The 25,785-nt window shown below is 39.2% G+C and overlaps 1 protein-coding gene across 1 annotated transcript in view; it reads left to right on the top strand.

Moving 5' to 3' along the window:
* The window catches only part of LOC102850783 (protein FAM19A1-like), a 1,008,886-nt gene that overhangs the window by 777,390 nt on the left and 205,711 nt on the right, over positions 1–25,785 (top strand). The window lies entirely within an intron of this gene.

Here is a 25,785-nt window from a genome sequence, read left to right as displayed (position 1 = left end):
TTGTATTCTCTCCATCTTCTTTTGATGTTTTCTCCATAATCCAAGATTTTAACCATAAAACCCTTCAGTATTACAAATAAAGTTATAATTCAGAAGTATTGTTCAAAAGAACTGAATTTGCAGTTCTTTGTGACTATTGTTGTTGTTATGTCCTGTTGAGTCATTTGCATCTCAGAGCCACCCTGTGCAAAATAGCTCTGAACTCTGTCCCATCCTGAGCTAATCTGACTGTCTCCAATACCTGATCCATTACCCAGTCATTGTGTCAATCTATCTCATCCAGGGTCTTTCTCTCCTGTGTTGTCCCTCCAACCTTCCAGGCATGACTCCCTTCTCAAGGATTGGTCCCTCCTGGCTACATACTCAAAGTATGAGAAATGAAGCTTCAGAATCCCTGCCTTCAGAGAGCAATTTGGTTTTACCCTCTGCAGAACAGATCTGTTTATTCTCTTAGCAGTCTATGGTATGTTCAATACTCTTCCTCAGCATCAGAACCCAAAGGCATCAATTCTTCTTCCATCATTGTTCAGCTCTCTGATGCATAGCAAGTAATTACATAGACCATGGCTTGGATCAAGTGCACATTAGTCTCTAGACTGACATATTTGCACTTTAGCACTCTGGAGTGTTCTTTGACAGCAGACTTTCCTAATCCAATCTGGTTTTTGGGTTGTGTTTTTTTGTGTGTGTGTTTTTTTTGTTTTGTTTTATTTTTATTTTCTGGCTGCTGTTTCCAAGAGTGCTGACTGTAGATCTAAGCAAATTGAAATTGTTGAAAGTCTCTATCTCTTCTCTTTCATAATGCTGTCAGTTGACCCAGTGGTGAGAATCTTTGTTTTCTTAATGTTGAGCTTCAATCCATGTTGAAGACTACATTCCTTGACTTTCTGCAGCAGATGCTTCAGGTTCTCTTCAGCTTCAGCAAGCAAGATTATGTCATCTGCATAATGCAAGCTGTTAATGTGTCTCCCTCCAATCTTGATGTCACATTCCTCCTCATAAAGACCAACCTTCCAAATGATCTGCTTTGCATATATATTGAAAAGATATGGAGACAGGACTCATCTCTGATGTACTCCTTTACTAATTTTGAACCATTTTTGAACCATGCAGTGCCCTGATCTAGGGATCTGTAGATAGATAGATAGATAGATAGATAGATAGATAGATAGATAGATGATAGATAGATGATATAGATATAGGTGATACAGATATAGATGATATAGATATAAATGATATAGATAGAGATAGAGATAGATTAGATATAGATATAGATAGATATAGATGATATAGATATAGGTAGATATAGGTATAGGTATAGGTATAGATATTTATACAGATACAGATATAGATATAGATAGTGCTGTTAAGTTGCATGTGATTCATAGCAACCTTATGTACAACAGCCCTAAACCCTGCTCTATCCTATCTATTGTTAGGTTCTTGAGGTTCTTCACCTCTTTTTCTGACACTCTACCTTTTCCATAATGATGCTTTTTTCATCTGTGGAATCTTGACAAAATTTCCAAAGTTAAAAAAAAATAGATAGATACAAACATATATACATAAACACACTCACACACACACACACACACACACACATATGTGTATATGTGAAAGAAAGAAACTGATATTACATACTTGGTTCACACAGTTCTTGAGGCATCAAGACCAACTTTTCAAATCCATTAATAGGTTGCAAACGCCAACAAGCTTGAGTCTGAAATTCATAACCCAAACACAGGCTCAAATTTCTGGCAGGAACTCTTTGCTACATTCTTGAGAAAGAATCCTTCTCTCTTCAAGGAACTTCAGCTTTTGTTCTTCAGGCCTTGGACCTATTGCAAAATGTTCACTCAACTTATGTAGAGAGGTCTACTTTACAAAGTAGAGACTGATCACAAAGGTTAATCATACTTAAAACCATCATAACAACATCTAGAACTGTGCTAGATAAAATACCTGTAAATTATAGCTTCGCAATCCCAATATCTCAAAGTGCTTGACACATAATGATGGCTAGTAAATGTTGAGTAAGACGTGAAGGAAAAAGATATTTGTAAATTAATAAAATTTATTTGATACTTTGTGAACCCTGAGCAATTGGGTTGATGGCCTTTCAACTAAAATAAAAACAGTTGTGCAGTTTATGTTTGCTAAATACCTCAGTGCAATCTCAGCTGTCTGACTGAACCTAGGAATAGTAAATTCTTTTAAAAAGGACTAGGTTAAATATCCCACAATAAATCTTTCCTAAATATTATTTCTTTTTACCTGGTGCTTGACATGTTTTGAAATGTAGTAATTTGATGTACTTCAGTGAATCTTGAACCAGTTGATTCCATGGTTCAATACAAAGAAACTTACTTGTAACCCACACAAAAAGGGGTTCAAATATACGTGAAGGGGACATGATTCTTCTCCCCATGATAATGCAGGATCCCAAATCCCTCATATTTTGCACCTAAGGGCATCTACATCAAGGAAAGCAAGCCAAGCTACCTTATTCCATGGGTCCAGAAATGTCCCTCATCACTTCCAGGAGTTGTGCTGCCAACCCCATGTATATGGTTTAATTCCCCAACTGTTTTTTAGGAGAAAGATGCACAATCTTCTCCCTTGCTTCTAATGGCTTCTGAAAACCAGCTGCAGGGTCAGCTATGACTCGGTACCAACTCAATGGTACATAACTGTCCCTGGTGGGAAAACTTCCCAGCAACATCCTTCCTCTTCAAAGAGCAAAAATCGCAATAGGCATTGTCTCATTTACACCATGTAACTGGAATCTGCCAGCTGTTCTGCTTGAAAAGGAAAAAAACAGTCTCTTCCTGTGCAACTAAACTGCCTCTGAAAACCTGCTGGAGGGTCAGCCATGGGTCAATTGCTACTGAATGGAACACAACAAAATCCACATCCACAATGCTCATGTCCAACCACAAAATGCCTGTGCTTACCCTCTGTCCATACACAGGAAATGCCCTTCCACCATCAACCTAAAGAGGTCGTGCACAGTCATATCCTCAACTCATCCAGCTCAAAGTCTATGCTCTCTTGGTAGTGTGAGTCAGGTGGGCCTTCTGCTCATACATTAACCTCCTATAAAACATGCTATGAATCATCTGTAATCCAACCTCTCCCCAAACATAAGAAGGAGCAAAATATATAATATATAAGCTCTGAATATAAGAAAGGAAAAGAAATTGTGGCTACTGTTTCCTAGAAATCTTAAATCCTGCTAAGAAGGCATTGAAGGGATCCTAGCTTTGATGGGGGCTCCATGCTGTGGTCTGTGTTTCCCCCAAGGCCTTGGCTCTCTCTATGGCCTTTTTCTATTGTGTGGATTGAACTGTGTCTACTAAAAGGTAGTGAATCCTATTTATGATTCTAATCCCACTGGAGAATGGTTTATGTTTGTTATGTTAATGAGGCAAGGTTAGCTTGTGATGTGTTTTGAAAGAAAATCTCTCTTGAGATATAAAAGAGATCGAACAAGCAACAGAGATGGGAGAAAGAGATGTCAATGACATGAAGACTGCACAGGAGCAGATGCTCCAAAGACCAGGAAGGACCTTTCTCTAGAATCAACAGAGAGGAAACCTCCCTGAGAACCTGGAACCAGTATTCAGACTGCTGTCCTCCTAAACAATGAGAGGAAAATAACCCTACATTAGAGCTATCCTCTTGTAGTGTGTTTCTATTATGGCCACCCTAGGTAACTGAGACTCTTGGCCTCATCCGGTTGGAGCATCAGGCCTTGTTTTCTCCTTGGCGCTCAGAGCTTTCATAGATGACTTCTTGAGTACACAAATCTGGAGGGTTTTAAGCTCTAATAGTCAAATACTAATTTTTCTAAAAAAATCTAAACTTATGATTGATTGTTTGAGATGCACAATTCCCTCAAACATTAGAGGTCCATAATGTAGATTCTTCCATCATGTCTACATCAACAATGACCAAACTGGGAGGAAATAAAATCTGAAGTTATTGTCACACTGTTCCATAGTGTTGCCCAGGTTTTTAAGCTCTACAGAAGCAGATCTTGGATGAGCGAGTGGATACAAAACACCAGCTATGCAGTTAACAGTCAAGAGCAAATAATTTCTGCTACCTGGAGACTATATCCAACACGAATTCTTAGCGTTCTCTTTGTTTCCCTGCTCCTTACCCTCACATGATGCACTTGTTCTATTCATGTAACACTGTCTAGAGGTAACAACAGGACTCCACCCACATGAAAGAAGTCTGAGAAGTATAGTCCCTGACTGGTCCATGGAGGGTGTGAGAAATCTTTGATGAAGCCAGCTCTTGTGCTGTAAGTCTCCTTTAAGAATGTTTATAGGAATATAGACAGCCTGCACTGTGCATGTAATTTGAAGTGTTGCTCCTGCTCCTTCTTTTCATATGGATGGATGTGGGTTCAAATCCCACTTTCACTCTATCACATACAGCTGTTGCCCTAGCTAATCAGGACACTCTCAGCATTACAGGGGAACTGTGCTCAGCAGGGTTTCCAGAGGCTGCATGCTTACAAGTTGGTCACCAGGTCTTTCTTCCAAGAATCTTGACCTTTCTCCCAAGACCCTTCCAGGTGATCTTGAACCTCTCACATTTTGGTTAACAATTGAGTGCATTTACTATTTGCACCCCTGGGTTCATAACTCCCCTTCACCACTTATGCTTCAATATCATGGGATTTACTGAATCCTTTCTGAATATCTCATTTTGGTATCTCTGAAATATAGAAAGTATCACCTACTTTTCCAGAGCGTTTGAGTAAATGGTATAATTAACTTACAATACCGCTAATAATCCAAAATGCATAAAAAGGTTTCATGATGATTACATTTATGTCTATGTTTAGTCATTGATGTAAATCAATGTCAACTAGATTATACTAGGAATCTTACTATTTATAGCTATCTTCCCACATCCCTGCTTGGATCTAAATCCATGTAGTTGTAGGATATGCACCTTTGGAAAATTTACCACTGAAGGATTATCTGCTTTACAAGATTATTGTTTTAATCAGTCAACAAATGAACAAATAATCTATGCAATGAAGTATGGTCAAACTAATTTTCTCTGAGGATTTCACTGTGTGTAATTTATAATGAACAAATAGATAAGTAAGATGCAGTTGCGGAAATTGAAATTAATGTTCAGCATGGAAAGTTTTTGCAATTAATTCTAGCTGTAAATTGGGTAAGTGGGAATTCTCATGTTTAGATTAGATTGACATTCAGTTGGCCTAAAACAGTAGTTCTCAAACATTGGTCTCTAAATAACCTAAAGGGATCTTAAAACGCAGATTCCTAGGCCTTATCTCCCAAGGCTTCTAATTAAATATGTGTAAAGCAAACCCCATGAACATACACGTCTAAAAATGTCCAGGTGCAGAAGATTGATGCTGTTGGTTGACACCAATCTCAGAACTACTAGCCTGAAGCAGATGTTAGCCAACTGCTTCCTGTAAACTTCTCTTAGCCTGCCACTTATTCTTGTAAATAGAGTTTTATTATTCAAATACAGCTATGCCTATGGATTTCTAAATTCTCTTGGATTGCTTTTATGCTATAGAGTAGCAGAGTCAAAAAGCTACAGAAAATACCAATTAGGCTACATGTCTAAATGTTTACTATCTGTTTGTTTACATGAGGAAGTTTATCAACTCCCAGCTACAGATACAGAGGAAGAATGTGGAGAGGACAGTGTGTGAGAAGTCACCCCCTCCCTTCTCTCTGTACCTCACAGAAACCTTCTTGAAGGCTTTGAGTTAGGGATTAGCTCCTAGCCCGCCAGCAGCACAGTCAATTATAAGGACAAATCATTTATATATGCCTGCCATTAAAGAATGAAAATTAAAGGGAATTGAATTACACACTTCAGTACTCAATTTCTGCTAGAAGGATAAAAAAAATTCAGGTCTGAAAAGAATCACAAAGCCAGCTTCCTCCTCAAACCTTTCACTCTTGGAAAAGAAGCAGTGGTTTCCTTTCCCTTCTGAGGTGGCAGATAGCCAGCTCCCTCAGTGTGTGTACTGTCACCCCAGCATGTCCCTGGAGGTAATAGAGACACAGCCTTCTGAATCTGAAGCCCAGGAAAGGAAACAAGAGTATTGCACAAACCAAATAATCTGGTGATTACCAAATAATCTGGTGAATATGACATATCAGTGAGCATGTTCCATTGTTATGCAATAAATGGCAGTATCATGAACCATAATTTTTAAGTAAAAACAAACCAAACCCACATGTATTGTGCCTTACAGAACAGAGTAGAACTGCCTTAGAGGGTTTTTACGTTCATTAATATTTTTTAAAGCCACTTTCATGTTTTTATCCATGAAGTATTCTACAGGTTTGAACCACAGATGTGTCAATTAGCAGAGCAACACTTTGCCACCAAGTCTCCTTATTTTTTTTAGAGTAATTAAGTAATGGAAGGTAGCTTTGGGGGCTTAGTGGCAAGGAGTGGATAGTCAACCCCAAGGCACGTGACTTGACTCCATCAGCTGCTCTGTAGGAGAAAGATGGGCAACCTCTTTACATGCAATCTACTGCGTCCAAAAACGCATTGGAGGGTCATATAGTAGTCAATTCCAACTCAGTACACGACAACAGTAGCAATGAAGAGCATACATGGCTCAGTGAATGCAGAGAAAGCCTACTATTTATGAAATTCTTTGTGGTGGAAATTTGATGACAATGTCATTGTTTACAGTGTGACGACTTGTCATAATGGACCCACTGCCTTTGAATGGATTCTGACTCATTGTGACTCTGTAGGGCAGGGTAGAATTGTCCCATCGGATTTCCAAAGCTATAATATTTATGGAAGCACATTATCTCTTATTTCCTCTAGAGAGTTTAACCACTGCATAACTTGGACCCCTTTCATAATGAAAGAGGATGGTAAATTTCAATTAAAGGCTGATAACAGTAAAGATGTCATCCTGCCCCATCAGTTAAGATCATCAGTTATCCTGGTGATTCCTTGGCTCCGATAACAATGCACCCCTGTCCATTGCTATCACGCTGACTCACTCATGACAACTTCACACTACAGAGGAGAACTATACTGTATGAGCTATGACGTTTCAGTCTTTATGGAAGAAGACTGCCTTGTTTGGCTGGTGCTTCAAATAGCCAACTATTTGGATTGCAACTGAGCTCATCACCATTGTGCTAACAGAGCCCCTTCAGCTTCACCTTAAGGACATCAGTTATCTATCCACTGCATTTCTGATTTCACTCAGCAGTGTTCTCACTGTTGAAGAATCAGATTCATTTTGGTGGTTTGGGTCATTTTCTGTTATTACCTGGGTAAGAAACTGCACAAGGACTTGGCAGTGGACTGTTGCCTTATGTTAAAAATATGAGATAAAGAAAGGTGCCCTAACATCTGTTAAGTGTGCATAATGATACCATTTAAATGGCTGGATAGATTTACTAGTTCTAGCTTTAGTTTGCTTGACTCCACAGTCAACACTCTTGGCACCAGCACCCAGGAAATTAAAAGACATATTGCAATGGGAAAGTCTGCTGTTAGGGACCTCTCCAAAGTACTGAAGAGTAATGGTGTCTCTCTGGACACTAAGGTGCATCTGATAGAGGCCATGGTCTTTTTAATCACTTGTTATGCATCAGAGAGTTGGACAATGATGAGGGAGGATAGAAGAATTGATGCCTTTGAGCTGTGGCACGGGAGAAGAGTAGTGAGTGTACCAAGAACTGCTACGAAAACAAACAGGTTTATCCTGGAGAGGGTTAAACCAGGGCTGTTCCTTGAAGGCAAGGATTCTGAGGCTTTGTCTGACATTTTTTGGACATGTTGTAAGGAGGGACTTTATGTTTGGGAGGTTGGAGGGACAGCATAGGAGGTGAAGACCCTCTGGTGGATTGATTCAGTGACTGGGGTAATCGAGATGGGTGTGTCAGAGAAAGTGAGATTGGCACAGGGCAGAGCAGGGTTTAGGGCTGTTGTACATAGGGTTGCTATGAGTTGCAAGTGACTTGACGACACATAACAGCAGCAATACATACGAGGACAGCTCATGAGATTTGTTGGTGTTGTTATTGTTAGCAGATGCCATCAAGCTGACTATATATACCTCATAGCAGCCTCATGAACAAGAGATCAAACGTTGGCTTATCTTGTGTCATCATCACAATCTCCACCAGGCTCAAATCCATTGGTGCAGTTGTTGTGTCAGTCCATTTCATTGAAAGTCTTCCCCAGTGTGTGAGACAGTTTCCCCATTCTGATGCATGGGGTTGTTCTAGTCCAGAGTGGGGGAAACCGTATTTAGAGAGCAGAAAGGATATGCTCGCATTCAATTCACTCATGAAAGCCAAAGCCAGCATTTAATCACAATCTCTCTAATAAGTAAATTATTTGCTACTTCACACCACCCACTGCATTTTCACTCCTCTCAAATTTGTTTAGCACCTTGACTTATGGGGTGGAATTGTTCTACAGGGATTTCTTGGTTGTGATCTTTATAGATATAATGTACCAGGGCTTCCTTCCATAGAGCCATCAGATGGGGGATCAAGCCATTAACCTTTAGCTTGTCAGTTGAGAATAACCTGTTTAAATGACCCAGGCTCTTCAGTTTCATTTGCTGGGAATGATAATTATATTAATCTACAATGTACCCTTGTTCTTACTCTGATTCCATTCATTCTCCTCCTGAGTTCCTTACCTACTGTACTGAAAATATTCTTGCTCTGGGCACCATGCCCGTTGCTTTTACATTGTCTAATTTCTGATCTGACAACTAGTAAGCAGAAAGTTCATTCTAGAGATAACTATATAGCTAAATGAATGAAAACTAGAAATTCTTATATGTTTTATAGAATAACTGGAACACACACAGGAGTATGCCCGGTAATATAGGCAAAATAATATCAACGTGGGAAATAATCCCCTCATCTTTGGTCACCTCTGATTAGCTATTAGTACCTCTTGCAGAACAGGGTTGAGGGGATTCAGAGACTATGTTCTGGCTCGCAGGAAAGACTGTTGTAAATAATTATTTAGAGAATCAACACCTGCAGCATGACTTTCCAGGTATAGGTTTACACACTTTTAGTCTATTAATTCAGATAATCTTGCTAAACTGCCATAAGGTAAACACAAATGAGGAAGATTAAACATTGGGGTTAGACAACTGGCACAAATCCACATCTCCAGCAGCAAGAATTAGTAGAGTAGGCAGGAGCCTAGGCTGAGAGATCAGTAAGGTTTGCAACAGACACTGGTGTCCCTGGGAAAATCCTTCTGCAAAGAAGCAAATAAAGAGGCCTTTTCAGGGTCTCTTTGTCTGATTTGTTACATGCTTCCCTAAACAGTCTTGTAAAGCCTATGGATCTCATTTTGCAGAAATGCTTTAAATGCCTGAAATAAAGCTCTTGGGGTGACTGAGTAAATCGATTACACTGAAATACAGTTTTCAAAAGATTTTGAAAGTAATTTTATATTCACGCTCCCTTATTAACACAGTATATAACTAGATCTATCAGTGAGTCTAATAGCAATCATAATTTTAAGGTAATGAAGGGCATAAACAACATTTCTGCAAGCCTGCAGCCACTGCTCTGAAAACCCTTTGATCCGTATTTGCTGACAATGTTGCATGTATTATTGAGTTTAATGTAATTTTTTCCCCTTCTTTGGTAAGAAAAGGCGATGATAAATCTTAGGTAAACGTCTATGAAAGCAAAGTTGTAATTTTTTTTTCCCCCATCTAAGGTCACAGACTCTCTATTCTGTCCCCTGAAACTTTGAACCACATTGCAAATAGCTCAGGTTATAAAAGAGAAAACTGCATACTGGATAGGGAAGGGAAAAGTGGAATTTAATAACATGTTTGTAATTGTGTAACCTGAATAATTTTCCTAACCTCTCCGAACTATTTTGTTATCACTGTAAAATGAGAATAAACATATCTTGTAGGTTCCCTGAAAATAAGAAAAAATAAGGTATTTGAAATGTTTTGTAAGCTGTATAACTCTTCATTAAGTCTGAGATATGGCATCTTGACTGTTCACTTAGCCTATGATAACACACCGAATGAGGTAGGTGAATGATCTATATCATCTGTCTTCCAGGAGGTTATGTTCTATGATGTGAGAAAGAGTTATGTATGTACAGCAAAAGAGAAATACATAGAGAAGTAAGGAAGGCTTCCTGGAGGAAGCAAGATGCTAAGTCTTAAGGGTTGTATAGGAATTAATCAGGCAAAGAATCAGAGTCTGAGAGTTATGGTTAGAAGGGAATGTATTTAAATAGTTCAGAAGTAAGAGATGGAAACACATATTCAGTTGCTGGGAATCATTTTATTCTTACCAGAGTATAAAGTAGTACAGGAGAGATATTTGTGAGAGAGGAGAGGGGAGAAGCAAAGGCCAGAGCACGGATAGTTTCATTTACTATATTAATAACCTTGAAGAATATTCTAGAGAGAATAGGAGACATTATGGTGTGCTCAGGCAGTGTTGTTAGGTGTTATCAAGTTCACTATGACTCATGGTAACACTCTGAACAGCACATTTGAACCTTGTCCTATATTGTCACCAGTCCTCTTTCCCTGATTCTCTGTCTTTTGGCAAGAACTGACCCCACTTGACAGCAGGCTCAAAGTATGTGATATGACATTTCACCATCTTTGCTTCTAAGGAGCACCCTGATTGCACTTCCTTCTTGAAAGACTTGGGGGTTTTGGGCAGTCCATGGAATAGTTAGTACTTTCCCCCAATACCACAATTCAAAGGCAAAAATTCTTCTTCTGCCATCCTTGTCCACTGTCCAACTTTCTGATGCATAAGAATCAATGGAAAAGATTACAGATTGGATCTGGTGCACCTTAGTGCTTAAAGAGAGGTCCTTGACAGCAGATTATTTCAAGGCAAGATGTCTTTTGATTTCTTGACTTCTGGTACTGTTGATATATTTATATTTTAGGTTAAGATTGTTTATTAGTGATATTCTGGAAATATCCAGAATATCTAGTATATCAATTTTTTTAAATACTTCTTATACTTAAAAATTACCACATACACACACACAAATTACAAAACTCAAGGAGCACTGCTGGTAAATGGACAGGGAGTTGCACTACTAACCCGAAGTTGGGTTGGTTGAGTCCACCAGCTGTTCCTTGAGAAAAAGATGGGTAATCTCCTCCCATATAACTTACAGCCTCAGAAAACTTGTATATGAATTTTAAAAATCCTTCAAATACTTAACAATTATAACACACATATACAAAAATATAAAAATAATCAAAGATATGACATGCATCTCATGGGCAGCACTGACATGTTACATGTAGAGTGGACAGGGCCCATCAAGTTGCCATGATTACACCACTGCCATTTCGTATCAGGCTATCATTTTTTTAATATGTAATAAAGAAATATGTCTTTGTACTCATGTCTGTGTCAAAACTGGAAAAGTGAAAGACAGACAAAGCAGACCACATGTTGCAAGAAGAGTGGGAGAACCCAATGTTCCTTTATTATTTTAACCTGCTTTCTTCTGCAGAATACCTGCCTAGACCTTGACATTTGAGTTTGCAGGATCTGGTGTTATGGACAAGTGACTCTGTTAAAATCATGGAAGAAGTACTTGACAGAACAAAAACAGAGGCAAGAAGGCCAGTTGGTGTTTGTCAAGAACCAGACAAAGGATGATAAAAATGAGATTTAAAATGGTGTTCCTAGAATGTAAAGGAGAAGTGGACTCAACCCACAGGGAATATAGTCAAAGGCCTTGTGATTCAATGAATTTGAAAGTTATCTTGGAGAAGGATGGATTCCTGTTTCTCACTGGTACTTGGAGGCTAGTAATTCGATCATCTGATAAAATAAAGATGGAAAGTGACAGATTTAGGGTGAAGAGTTAAGTTTTGGACATTAGGAGTTGGAGGTGAAACAGGGTCATGCAGTAGCAATATGAGCAGGAAGTTTTATATGTGAAGATCAAATCAACAAAGAGGTCTGGATTAAGAGTTTAAATTAAATCTGCAATCTAGAACAGGAGCTGCACTACAAATTCATTGGGAGTGGGGAGGAAGGAAGTAAATTGGCAGCAGTTGGTTGATAGCAAAATCTGGAAGAATGATATCTATCACGTGGGGAGGGCCTATGGCTCAAGAATGGCTTGTAGCCAGATGGGGGGGGGGGAGAGGGAGAGAGGAAGTATTAGCAGGTCCAATGATATGAACCATTATACTATCTCTTCTAGTTGTGAAGGGTACTCAATAGAGTTGCCTAGTTTACACCTATGGTTCCATCATCCCAAGGTGGAAGCATTCCCTTTCTAGAGTTAATAGGTTATATTTGGTCATCCTAATTGTCCAACAGAGAGCTCTATTGACCTATTGGGTAGGGAGTTATACTGCCAAGCCAAAAGCATGCAGTTCAAACCTACCAGTTGCTCTGAGGAAGAAAGATGGACAATCTTCTCCCATGTGATTTATGTTGTTGCTGTTGTTGTTGTTATGTGCCGTCGAGTCGCTTGCGACTCATAGTGACCCTATGTACAACAGCCCTAAACTCCGCTCTGTCCTGTGCTAATCGCACTGTCTCTGACACTCCCATCCCAATTATCCCAGTCACTGACTCAATCCACGTCGTAGAGGGCCTATAGCCTCTAAAAATCCACTGGAGTACCAGCTAAGAGTCAGTTCCAATTTGACTGCACTGAGTGTATTATGCATATATAATCATATAATGGATAGGTAAGAAAATAAATATTATGAGTCTAGAGAGGCATGTGGTTCAAATCCACCAGCTGTTCCACAGGAGAAGAATGGGCAATCTTCTCTCATGCAAATAACAGCCTCTGAAAACCCATTGGAGTGTCAGCTATAGATTAGTTCTGACTCGGTTGTAGTCAAGAGTAACAACAACTGAGAGATATTTGTACTAGATGATCTCATTTTTTTAATCTCTTAACAAATATTTGTTAAGTGAATGAGTGAGAAATAATAAGGGGAGATGAGTAACAGGTAAACTTGCCTGTAGAAGAAGAACTTGAGTAAATATAGGAGTAAGTATATCTCTGATTCAGTGATGTCTCAAGAGAAGGAAAAAGATGCTGTTGAAGATACTAGTAGAGAAATTGGATTTTTTTTTTTAAAAGGAGCATAACTCTTGCTCTGAAACAGGAAACACAAAAGTGAAGATGTATACAGGTATGTTGTTGTAGTTGTATACCATTGAGTCAGAACTGACCCATAGCTGACCCTATGGCAGGTTTTCACAATCACACAGGAGGAGGTTGCCCATTCTTCTTCTATGGAGCAGATGGTGGATTTGAACCATGTGCTCTCAGGATTTCAGCACAGCTTCTTGCCACTAGGCTGCCAGTCTTCCTCCGAAACCGGAAATACAAAAGTGAAGATGTAATCAGGCAGAAGGACTTATGAAAACACAGTGGAAAGTTGAGAAAGGCCACGTTAATGAACTAAATTATTTCCCTACTCAATGGATAAGAGTCATCTAGTAGTTAAATCTACTCAAGGAGAGAGAGAGAGAGAGAGAGGGTTTAGAATGAACATTGTCATTCCAAAATGAAACAGGAGTTCCATTGTCTGATGACTAACTAAAGAGGTCAGGGGAAATTTTGAAGGCCTATTAGAGGCTGGAGACTCTACATTTAAGTTTTTTAAGTCATTGCACTGTTTCTGTACTGTCTTTCCTGGATTGCTGATAGGAGATAATTTATGATGAAGAAATTTACAGAATCATACACTAATGGCTCAAGACAGAAGGAAGACCAGGAAAAGGGATGATGGTTTGGGATAAAATGAAGAGATCAGTTGTCCAGATAGGTCGTTTTCATGACTAGTGGGATGGTAAGGGTGGGGAACTAAGCAAGCTCAAGGGAGGTAGTTGTTGTTATTAAGTGGTGCTGATTCATAGCAATTACATGTCCAACACAGTGATACCCTGTCGACCCTGAAAGCGTACTCACAGCTGCTGCTGTGTTTGTTTACTATTGTGGTCACTCCTCTTTTTCAATAACCCTCTACTTCTTCAACCCTCCTGATAACAAGCCCAAAGTATGTGAGGTAAAGTCTCACAATCTTCACTTCTAAGGAGCCCTCTGGCTGTACTTCCTCCGAGACAGGAGATCAGAGGATAAGAATTAAAGACAGTTGGGAAAATTTAACTTTTGGGAAAATACCGCCCTCTTTCTTACCCCACTTTCATAGAGCTATCATTTCTCCACCTTGGAAAGCCTTTTCTGCACTCAACACCTTAACCTCCAAATAATATTCCACTTTGAAATGGACCAACCATGTGGATTGAAATCCTGTGCGGACAGAAGACTGGGGAGGGACACATGTCTGGTTTCCATCAGGGACACTTTCCCGGGCATGTGTGAAATTGATTGTAAATCATTTATGTTGTTTTCTAGATATTGAACATGCCCATTTAACATATTTAATATGTTTCTGACATTTACAAAGTGTCTAGCAAAGTTTGGACCGTCATTATTTAAAGCATTTTACTAAAAGTGCCCCTGAGTAGCTCCTAAACACTGCATTCTTTTTTCCAATCGATTTTGAATATCCCTGAAGGGGGAATAGTAAATGTTGAATACTGTAGTTGTCAATCACTGGCTCATCAACATGCCTTTTTGCATTATAAATTCATTTGAAATACAAAACACTGTGTGTAACCTGATACTTGGTTTTCTCTCTCTGCTATGGCATTGCTTTATATTACTAAAACTGAAAACCTGGATTAATCTCTAGAGACTTAAGCACTGGCTAACCTTGAGAGGTGCCAGCTTCCAGATTTTTTAATTCTTTTTAAGAATGACAGGAGTTTGAGTGGGTCAGAGGTGGCGCCCAAGCCCCTCCATCTTGACAAGGAAGCCATTGCAGACTCTGCTCGCCCTCATGTAATTGTGCTGGGGAGTGACAGGTCCTATATTAGGATGTGAAAATGTCTCCAATCAGAAAATACAGCATGCTTCAAAAATGACAGAAATGGCGCACGTTTTAAGTGCAAACTTTCTCTAAACCACTTTTCACCCCTATACTGATCAAAATGTGAGCTGTAGCTCTAAGAAACTCCAGAACATTCTGAATGCCCAAAGTAGAACGGATAAAGTTTAAGTGGACTTGAACCAGCCGGTGAGTAGAAGTGTGTGTGGAATGACAATGGCACTGGAGATGTAGAATGTAAACATGATCACTGTTCCTAATTGTATTTGGTACAGTCTCTACATACAATAACAGTGTCATCTGATGAAAGAATTGTGCAGCTCAACCATTTGGCAAAGGGTAACAGATTTTGTGTAGGCATCTGGCATAAAAATAATGTGACAAACAGCAATATGCCAAAATTGTGTTAGATAATTTTTAAAGAATTATTTGTCAGGCTGCATACAAATGACTCCTGAGATGTTATTTGTCAACTCATGATTAAAATGACAGTTAGCAGCAAGCTTTTTGTTGTAGTTGAAGTAGTGTTCCCCACAATTCCCCATAATCCTGTATGTGCTTATTCTTTGTTGCTGTAGATTCAGTAACTTCTACAGCTACTCAACTTGACACTGCTAGAAGTTTGAACTTACTCTCAAGCGCATCTGAGTAAATATAGTTTTAAGGAGAAGAGTTGAAATGAGAAATTCATTCCTTGCACATCCTATGGAAGTCAAAGCTAGTTAACAGATGTTCTGTACCAATGGGGCACCCATGGCAACTTGAAAATTTATAGCAGGACTGAAATAATGCTGTTCATTGTGCATTCTGCAACTTTAAATTTGAACCTCACTGTAGCTGACCTGTGAATTGCATAGTAATGGTAACAGTTTTCCTAGACTCTGTAGTGTTTGTTATAAACAAGTCTTGATGGTATGTATAGTGAACAGCAAGCTAGACCCTAACTGAAACACTGGCAGTCTTAATCCACCAGCCACTCCTTTTCCCATAAATCCTTAAATGCAGTGAAGGATAACTATGACTCAGAATGACTAAGCAGCAGTAGATTTGAGAGTGGATGGGCTAAAAGAAATTGAGCCACGATAGGCATTTAATCTCCTACATGCTCTTCCTTTAAAGTTTTCCTGTCACCATGTCTTACCCCATCAGCTCTGGGTTTGATTTTACCTTGACTCTGTACCCTTGACTCTTTCCCCTTATTCCTCATCTATCAGATTCTAAATGGCTCCACTGACCTTCATTAGTTTCATTTCAGAAGGTCAGCATGTTTCATGTGGTAACCTGTTTCTCCATTCTTTTGCTGTATCCTAAAGCATGTGTTTCCCACCCCCAGACTAATAAACCAACTCATTTTCATCAAATCTATTCCCACATATGGTAACCCCATTTAAGTCAGAGTGAGACTGTGTCAGCATTTTAATGGCTAAGTATCATCAGACCTTTCTTCCAAGGGGCTTCTGGATGGATTCCCACCCTGATCCCTTTGATTAGTAACTGAACATGATAACTATTTGCACCACCTTTGTACTAACAAATGCATCCATCACATCAAAACCCATTTCTGAACTCCTAGGAGTCATTTGTTATCTTGGACTCTGGACATATTCTAGACCCATTTCAATCACCCTCAGCAAAGTGGTCAGTAACATTTGGTGTTGTTCTTTTCTTCCCCCTCCCCTCAATCTTGATGCTGTTTCCGACTATCTCTTCTGTTTTGTAATACCACACCCATCTTTATTCTGCAATTCCCAGTATAGATTGCAAAAGTATCAACCAATACATTTATTGAAAATACTGTGTCTCTAACTGAACCTCAACCCCCAGAAACTGTTTATGAAGCTCATGAACCTACATTTATACTAAAAGTCCCGAATGATTCTAGTGAGGTTGTTTCATGAGCTGAGAAACACTCTCCATTACACTTCTTGAGTAAGAAAGCGAATCCAGGAACAATTTTCATTATCTAGTATTCTTCAAAAAGAGCAGCATATTCAATAAATAAGTAGATGGGCACTAGATAAGTTCAAATTATAGCTTTTTTCCCCGCAAGGACCACTCACATGTTTATTGCTTTATGAGATCTAAGAGCTCATGGGGGTTAAGTGACTCATCTAAAGTCATCAGTGCAGATTCTAACGCTAAGACTCAGAATTCTAATTCCAAGTTTATCCTTTGATATATCAGCCCTTCCCAAGAGGCTCTATAGTCTCTCACTAGTGAGTGAATAACACAGTATAAAACTACTACTGTGATAAATCCAGATTTCCAATACAAAAATACCCCACATAGAAGTCACCCTGAGCTGGCTGGGTAAGAATTATAAATGCTTGAGTAGAGAATTTTTTTTTAATCTCACTTTCTTTCCACTCTTTTTTTTTTCTTTTATTACCATTTCATTAGGATAAGGTAAACCTGGGAGCAAATTCAGTTATATTTAATAATCTCTTAAGCAAATTTCCTGTGAAATGGACTCTTAAGTCTTGTACTACGTTGTTGAGCTATGCCCTCAGGATCAACATTTTTGATAGAGTTAGGATAAGGTTGGTAGGTAGATAGATTGATAGATAGCTAGATAGATAGATAATAGAAAACTTATTCCAGCTCTTGGTAACATTTTGCAGAATAGAACTAAAGATTGTCCAGTCTTATCATATAATTGTTTATATGTTCAAGTCTATGTCTATCATCTCTCACCATGGGTCTCCTTCATTCTCTTGGCCCTTTCCTTCACCAAACGTGTCCTACTCCTAATCAGTTATGTCCTCAACATGCACCAGAAGCAAATGAGTCAGATCATGTTTTCTTGTGATGCATAAAGTTTTCTTTAGCTAATTTTTAGATTGTCAGATGTTTACGCCAAAAGAAAAATAGTAAATATATTTTAGCATTCCATGAGTCCTTGAAATTATTGAAACAATTCTTGTATGTTTAAACTTTTACTTTGAGGTAAAAATCTGCATATTGGAGACAAAGAAAGGAAAATTTTGAACAGCATTAATTTCAAAGACATGACTTTTCTGCTCTTTGTCTTTTAATACATTAAAAGTAAGCAATGATTCAGATTTCAATATTCATTTTGAAAAAGCAAGTTCTGAGAATTGAATAAATATAACTGAATCCTGGTTCTGAGAGCAAAATGTATGGAACTAATACTGGGAGTGTCTAGGAGTTTTATGAAAGTATTTGCAATTGATGAGTGACTATCTTTTTTTTTTAATTGAGTGATACAATCGATGCAAAAAAAATCCTACTCCCACTTTTCCTCTCACTTCCTATTTGTTCATAGAAGCATTCATCTGAAGAAAATGCCTCATATCCTTATGAAAAAAAAAAGAAATTGACAAATAAGATACACTTCTCATGTATAACCAGAGACTTGAAGCTCCAGGACAAACATAATGAGCTCTTTCTCTTTAACCGTAGCTGTGCTTTCAATATTTGCTTGTTTTGTCAGATTAACACAAGTGTAAACAGTCACTTAGTGATTTAAATAGACCATGGGAAGATTTGCCTAAGGCCTTTAATTGAGGTTTGAGAAGTGGACAATTGTCAAACTGCCTGTTAAGGGATCACTTTAGGGATGTTTCTATAATCTCACAGTGGGATTAAGAAATAGTGTGGGATTTCAGCAGAAAGTAGAGTACCAGAGGTATACCTATCTATGTTTCATTGACTATGCAAAGGCATTTGACTATGTGGATCACAACAAATTGTGACTAACCTTGAGGAGAATGGGAATCCCAGAACACTTGATTGTATTTATGTGAAACCTGCACTTGGTCCAAGAAGCAGTCCTCAGAACAGAGCAGGGAAATACTGCATGCTTCAAAATCAGGGAAAGAGTGCATCAGGGATACATCCTGTCTCCATACCTTTTCAATCTATATGTAGAACATATCACTGGGGAGGGTAGACTTTATGAGGAAGAGTGAGGCATCAGAATTGGAGGAAGACTCATCAACAATCTGTGTTATGCAGATGACACAACCTTGCTTGTTGAAACTAAGGCAGACCTAAAGTGCTTGCTGCAGAAGGTCAAGGACTGTGTTCAGTATGGATTCAAATTTGAAGCTCAACATCAAGAAGACAAAGATTCTCATCACTAGGACAATTAGCAACACCATGATAGATGGAGAAGAAATTGAGGTTGTTAACAATTATAGCTTACTCAGCTCCACAATCAACACTCTTGGGACCAGCAGTCAGGAAATCGAAAGACTAATTGCATTAGGTAAATCTGTTGTCAGGGACCTTTCCAGAGCACTGAGAAGCAACAATGATGTCAATCTAGAGACTAAGGTGTGCCTGATCCAATCCATGACCTTCATAATTACTTGCTATGCATCAGAGAGCTGGACAATGACTAAGGGTGACAGAAGAACTGATGTCAAGAAAACAAATTGGTCTGTATTGGAGAGGGAGAAACCAAGTTTCTCCTTCAAGGCTAGGATTTTGAAGCTCTGCCTCACATACTTTAGGCATGTGGCCAGGAGAGACTGACTTGGAGAAGGACATCATGTTTGGAAGGGTAGAGGGGCAGTGTAGGAGAGGAAGACCCTGGATGAGATGGAAATATACAGTGACTAGGGCAATGGAGGTAAGTGTGTCAGAGTCAGTGAGACTGGATCAGAACAGGGCAGGCTTCAGAGCTATTATTCATAGGGTCACTATGAGTTGCAGGCAACTCAATGAAACATGAGCAGAAATACAACTAAAAGGAGATTGAACACTCAAAACCCCATCAGTTCTGACTCATCATGATTCTCCACTGGTTCTCTAAGTCTGTAAATCTTTACAGATGGTTACTGCCCATCTTTCTCCTGAGGAGTATTGGGTGGTTTTGAACTGCTGACCTTTTAGTTAGCAATCTGATATGTTTCGTACTCCACCAGAGCTCCTTTCAAAATTGGTCGTGCCATCAAGTCAACTAGAACTCATAGCAATGTTATGAACAGATGAGGACATTGCCTTGCCCTGCACCATGCTCTCAATTGTTATCATGCTCAGGTCTGTTGTTACAGTAACAATGTCAAGCCATTTCACTGAAGTTGGTGCTGTAATTGAACCTAGTCAAGGAAAGGAGCATAGAACTCCAGATTTGCAAGGAACCTCAGAGGCTTCAAGACTCCTGCTCTATTTCATCCCTTCTGATGAATCCTTTCTCACCTGGTGGTGGGGAAAAAATCAACATTTTCTTTATTCTTCTCATTACCTACTTCTTGTGGGAACTCTGGTGGCCTAGTGGTATGAAACTGTGCTACAATCCCAAAGGCACATGGTTCAAATCTACCAGCTGTTCTACTAGAGAAAGATGGGTAATCTCCTCCCATGAGATTTACTGCCTCAGAAAACACTTGGGAGGGCTAGCTATTCAGGTTCTGGGACAAGAAAAGCAGGTAGGCTGGTTTGGGTATTTAGTGGTCTGTTTATTTTGAATTAATTTTGTTTGTTTGTTTGTTTGTTTGTTTGTTTGACTAGAAAATAAGGAGATGCCACAGATCTGCCTTCCCAATAAAAGAATATTTTTATTTAAAAAAAAAGTCAAAATCTCTGTAAGAGTGTCCCCTTCCTCTTGTCCATATCAGGGTTTCTTCTTCCTTATTCAAAGTATCCACAACCCCTTCCTGTAAAGTGAAACTCAGAGGGGGGAGGGGGAGCCCACACAGGCACCAGGTACCAAGAGAGTTTGTCCCTTTTGATTTTCTGACTCCAGCTCTTTGCACATTTTATTATAATTTTATACTTTGTCTTCCCAGGCTGCTCTTTGAAATCTTCTGTTCAGCTTCTTAATATCTTGATTTCTTCCCTTTGCTTTGGCTTCTTGGCGGCATAGTGTAATATTCAGAGTTTCTTCTGACATCCATCTAGCCTTTTCTCCCTCCTCTGACTTTCCAATGACCGTTGGCATTCTTCATGAATAATATTCTTGATAACCTTGCAAAGCTAATCTGCTCTTCATTTACTAATGTTCAAGGCTTCAAATCTCTTCCTGAGTTGTTTTTTAAATTCAGATGAGATACACTCAGGGTCAAATATTGGTTCCTGTGGGTTAGATTAAATTTATTTTAACTTTTTATTTTGAACATGAATATAAATAGTTGATAGTCAGGTCCACAATCAGCACTTGGGCTAGTTTTCACCACCGATACTGAATTCTTTCCACAAATATCATCAATCTAATTTTTCTGTGTACTATCAGATGAAGTCAATGTGTATAGCCACCGTTTATGTTTCTTATAAAAGGAATTTACAATTGATAAATCATTGATTATACAAAATTCTATCATTCTATCTCCAGCCTCACTTCTGTCTTCATACCTTTTCAAGCTGTATGTTGCTATCATGTGCCATCAAGTTGTGTGTGACTCATAGTGACCTTTATGAACAACAGCTCTGAACTTTGTCCTGTCCTGGGCCAATTTCACTGTGTCTGACACACTTGCCTCTATTACCCAGGTCATTCTGTCAATCCATCTCTTCCAGGGATTTCCTCTCCTGTGTTGTCCCTCCACCCTTCCAAGGATGATGTCCTTCTCCAAGGACTGATCCTTCCTGACAACATGCCCAAAGTGAGACAGAACTTCAAAATTCTTACCTCCAGAGAGCAAGTTGGTTTTACACTCTTCAGAATAGACTTGTTTGTTAACTTGGTAGCCCATGGTATGTTCAGTACTCTTCTTCAGAACTACAACTCAAAGGTATCAATTCTTCTGCTGTTTTCCTTATTAATCATCCTGCTCTCTGATGCATGGCAAGTAATTATGAAGACCATGGCCTGGATCAGGCATACCTTAATCTCTAGCCTGACATGTTTGCACTTTAGTACTCTGAAGAAGTCCCTGACAGCAGACTTTCCTAATCTAGTTTGTATTGATTGTGGAACCACACAATCTGAAATTGTTGATAATCTCAATCTCTTCTACATCTATCATGGTTCTACCAGTTGGCCCAGTGGAGAGAATCTTTGTATTCTTGATGTTGAACTTCAATCCATATTGAAGACTATAGTACTTGATTTTCTTCTAGAAGATGCTTCAGGTCAGGAGGAAAGACTTTTTGAGGAGAGATGTGGCATCGAGATTGGAGGAAAACTCATCCTACATTATACGGATGACACAACCTTGTTTGCCAAGATTAAGGAGGATCTGAAGTGTTGGCTACAGAAGGTCAATTACTGTAGTCTTTAATATGGATTGAAACTCAACATCAAGAAGATCAAGATTCTCACCACTGGCCCAATTGCCAATAACATGATAGATGGAGAAGAGTTTTATGCTAACAATTTCTGCTTGCTCAGATCCATATTTAACACTCTTGGCACCAGCAGTCAAAAAAAAAAAAAAAAACCAGAAGATTATTGCACTCAGATAATCTACTGTCAGGGACCTCTCCAAAGTTCTAAAGAGCGATGATGTCAGTCTGGAGACTAATATGTACCTAATACAGAACACAATCTTCATAATTATTTGCTGTTTCAGAGAGCTTGACAATGACTAGGAATGATAGTAAAACAATAGATGCCTTTGAGTTGTGGAGCTGGAGAATCGTATTGAACATACCATGGATCACCAAGAAAACAAATATGTCTGTCCTGGGAAGGGTGAAACCAGGTTGCTCTTTGGAGGCAAGGATTTTAAAGCTTCATCTCTCATACTTTGGGCATGTTGCCAGGAGGGACCAGTCCCTGGAGAAGGACATCATGATTGGATTGGTAGAGGGATAGCACAGAAGAAAACTTCAGATGAGATGAATTGATAGAGTAACTAAGATAGTGGGGATAGGTATGTCAGAGATGTTGAGACTGGCTCAAGACAGGGCAGAGTGCAAAGAGTACATAGTATCATTAGCACCATAGATGCCTCAAAAACATGACAGAATATATGTTGGCTATTAGAAATTAACTTTTGAAGACTTCGAGTGGATAAGAAAGCTCAGAATAATTGTAGGTAGGAAAATGAGAAGGTGATCTTATGAGAAATATATATACATATATATGTTGTTGTTATATACAATTTAGTCAACTACAACCCCTAGTGATGCTACGAACAATGGTTCTGTACCTTGCCCTATCATGAGCTAAACTCACCATCTCAGGCACACCAGACTCATTGCCACAGTCACTGTGTTAATTCTTCTCATGCAAGATCTTCCCCTTTTACACTAACCTTCTGCCCTGCCAAGCATGATGTCCTTCTCCAAGAACTGGGCTCTTCTGGTAGCATGCCCAAAATATGTGAGACAAAGCTTCAAAATACTTGCCTGCAAAGGGCAACCAGATCTCACCTTCTCCAGGACTGACGTGTTTGTTCTCTTAGCAGTCCATGGCATGTTCAATACTCTCCCCTAGATCCAAAACTCAAAGGTATTGCTTATTCTGTCATCATTATTCATTTTCAAGCTCTCAGTTACATAGCAAGCAAATGAGAAGACTAGAGCTTATATCAGGTGCATCTTTGTCTCTAATATGGCATCATTGCTCTTTAGAGAAGCTTGACAGCAGATTTTCCCAATGCAACTCATCTCCTGAATACTGGTGACAAGAACGCTGATTGTGGATCCAAGCAAAAAAAAAATCATTAGCAACCTCAATTCCTTCTCCATCTACCATGATACTGCCTATTGACCCAGTGGTGAGGATCTTTATTTTCTTGATGTTGCAATGCAGTTCATATTGGAGGCTGCAGTCTTTTTTTAATTTTTTTTAATTTTTATTATGTTTGTGTGAGTGTACCATCAAATCAGATCTGACTGGTACAGGAGGAAATTGTCCCTCCTTCCCCAGCAGAGCAGCTGGTAGATTCGAACCGTGCGCCTCTGGGATTGCAGTTGCAGGTCCTTGCCACTAGGCCAACAGAGCTCCCCGAGGCTGCAGTCTTTAACCTTCTGCTGCCAACATTTCAAGTCCTCCTCACTTTCAGCAAGCTAAGGTTGTGTCCTCTGCATTACACAGACAGTTGATGTATCTTTCTCCAATCCTGATGTCACATTCTTCTTTAAGTCCAGGTTCCCAAATTATCTACCCTGCATTAAGATTGAAATGGTATAGAGAAAGGATGCATCCTTGGTGCATTTATTTCTTGATTTTGAACCATGCAGTGTTCCCTTACTCAGACTAAAGCTTCCTGTTCTAGATGTTGATTTCACATGAGCACAATCAAAAGCTTTGGATTTCTGTTCCTCTCTCTCTCTCTCTCTCTCTATACATACATATATATATACATATATACACACACACATACTTATACATATACACATATATACATATACATACACACATATATATATAGATATATACATTATACATATATATGTGTGTGTGTGTATATTTTGTTGTTGTTGTTAAGTGCCATCGAGTCACAGGCGACTCATGGTGACCTTATGAAGGAGAGTCCTCGATGCTTGGGTAACTTTCATCCTCTCTCCAGGTTCATAGGGTTTTCGGAGGCAAGCTATTATGGGAGTGGATGCTACTCCTCCTTCCAAGCTTGTTTTAATGCAGGATCTCCACCCCACTCTCTATCCTCATTGGGTCACCAACCATTAACGCATTTGACACATCAGTGTCACAGTGTTCAGCCTCACAGCAACCACAAGTTACCACTGTACGGCAACTTGTACACCAGGGCTATACCACCTAGAGGAATGTCTGAACAAAAACAATGAAAGACAGGCCCGAGGGCCACGTATTAAAAAGTCACCCAGCTTTGGCTTCGTAGCATCTCTTTCCATCCACTGGGGCAGCTGATCTCTCTCTATGTTGGTGTTATTGTTGTTACGTGCTGTTGAGTCTCAGGCAACATAGCGAATATATATATACACACACACACACTATACATACTATGTATATATATAATGTTGCACCTGGTCCAATCAAAAGAATAAGCAAATAGCAAATCTGTCAGCAAAGAGTGCAACCAAAGTGTTTATTAGAGGCAAGGATGGCCAAACTTTGTCTCATATACTTTGAGAAAAGGATAGGAAATCTCCTCCCATGCAATTTACTGTCTCCGAAAATCCACTGGAGGGTCAGCCATGGATCAATTAATATATATATAATATACATCTCTGTGTGTATCTATATACATGTATACGCATATATATAATAATGGTTTTTGTTGTTGTTAGATGCAATTCAGTCAACTGCAATTCATAGCGACCCTATGAAAGGCAGATATGAGCCTTGTCCTATGCTGTACCATCCTGTCAAGACATCATGATACACATGTTTCAAAATATCTCCTATAAAGTCTTCCTCTCTTTTGCTGGCCTTTCTCCTTCTCCAGAATGATGTTCTTTTCCAAGGATCTGCCCCTAATTACAACATTCTCAAAGTGTATGAGACAAAGTTTGGCCATCCTTGCCTCTAATAAGCACTTTGGTTGCACTCTTTGCCGACAGAGTTGCTTATTCTTTTGTCCATGGGGTATTCAGTAATCGTCTTCTGTTATCCTTACATCCACCTTTCAGATGCAGAGGAAGCAACTGAAAATATCATGGATAAGACCAGGTGCAACTTGATTTTTAAACTGACGTCATTGACTTTTAGCACTTTGGAGAAATTCTTGACAGTAGATTTTTCCCAATACAACATGCCTTTATATTTCCTGACTATTGCTGTGACAATGGACAACTGGGCCGTAGGTGTGTCAAACACCATAATTAGCTACCCATCATGGGCAGTGTTTGGTGGAGCTCCCAGATTGATTCAGGTTTGAAAGCAAGAGGGGCATCCACTTGCTAAACCACATGATTGGGCCTGAGGGCCTGGTGGTATTATTTTGAAGGAACATTCCTGTAAGTTGTACAGCACTCCTCTGTCA

Source organism: Elephantulus edwardii, unplaced genomic scaffold (genome assembly GCF_000299155.1).
Source record: "Elephantulus edwardii isolate Elephantulus edwardi_28Jun2011 unplaced genomic scaffold, EleEdw1.0 scaffold00177, whole genome shotgun sequence".
In the NCBI taxonomy this organism is placed as follows: domain Eukaryota; kingdom Metazoa; phylum Chordata; class Mammalia; order Macroscelidea; family Macroscelididae; genus Elephantulus; species Elephantulus edwardii.
The sequence above is the reverse complement of the archived record's forward strand: the minus strand, read 5'-3'. Positions and strand labels throughout refer to the sequence as shown.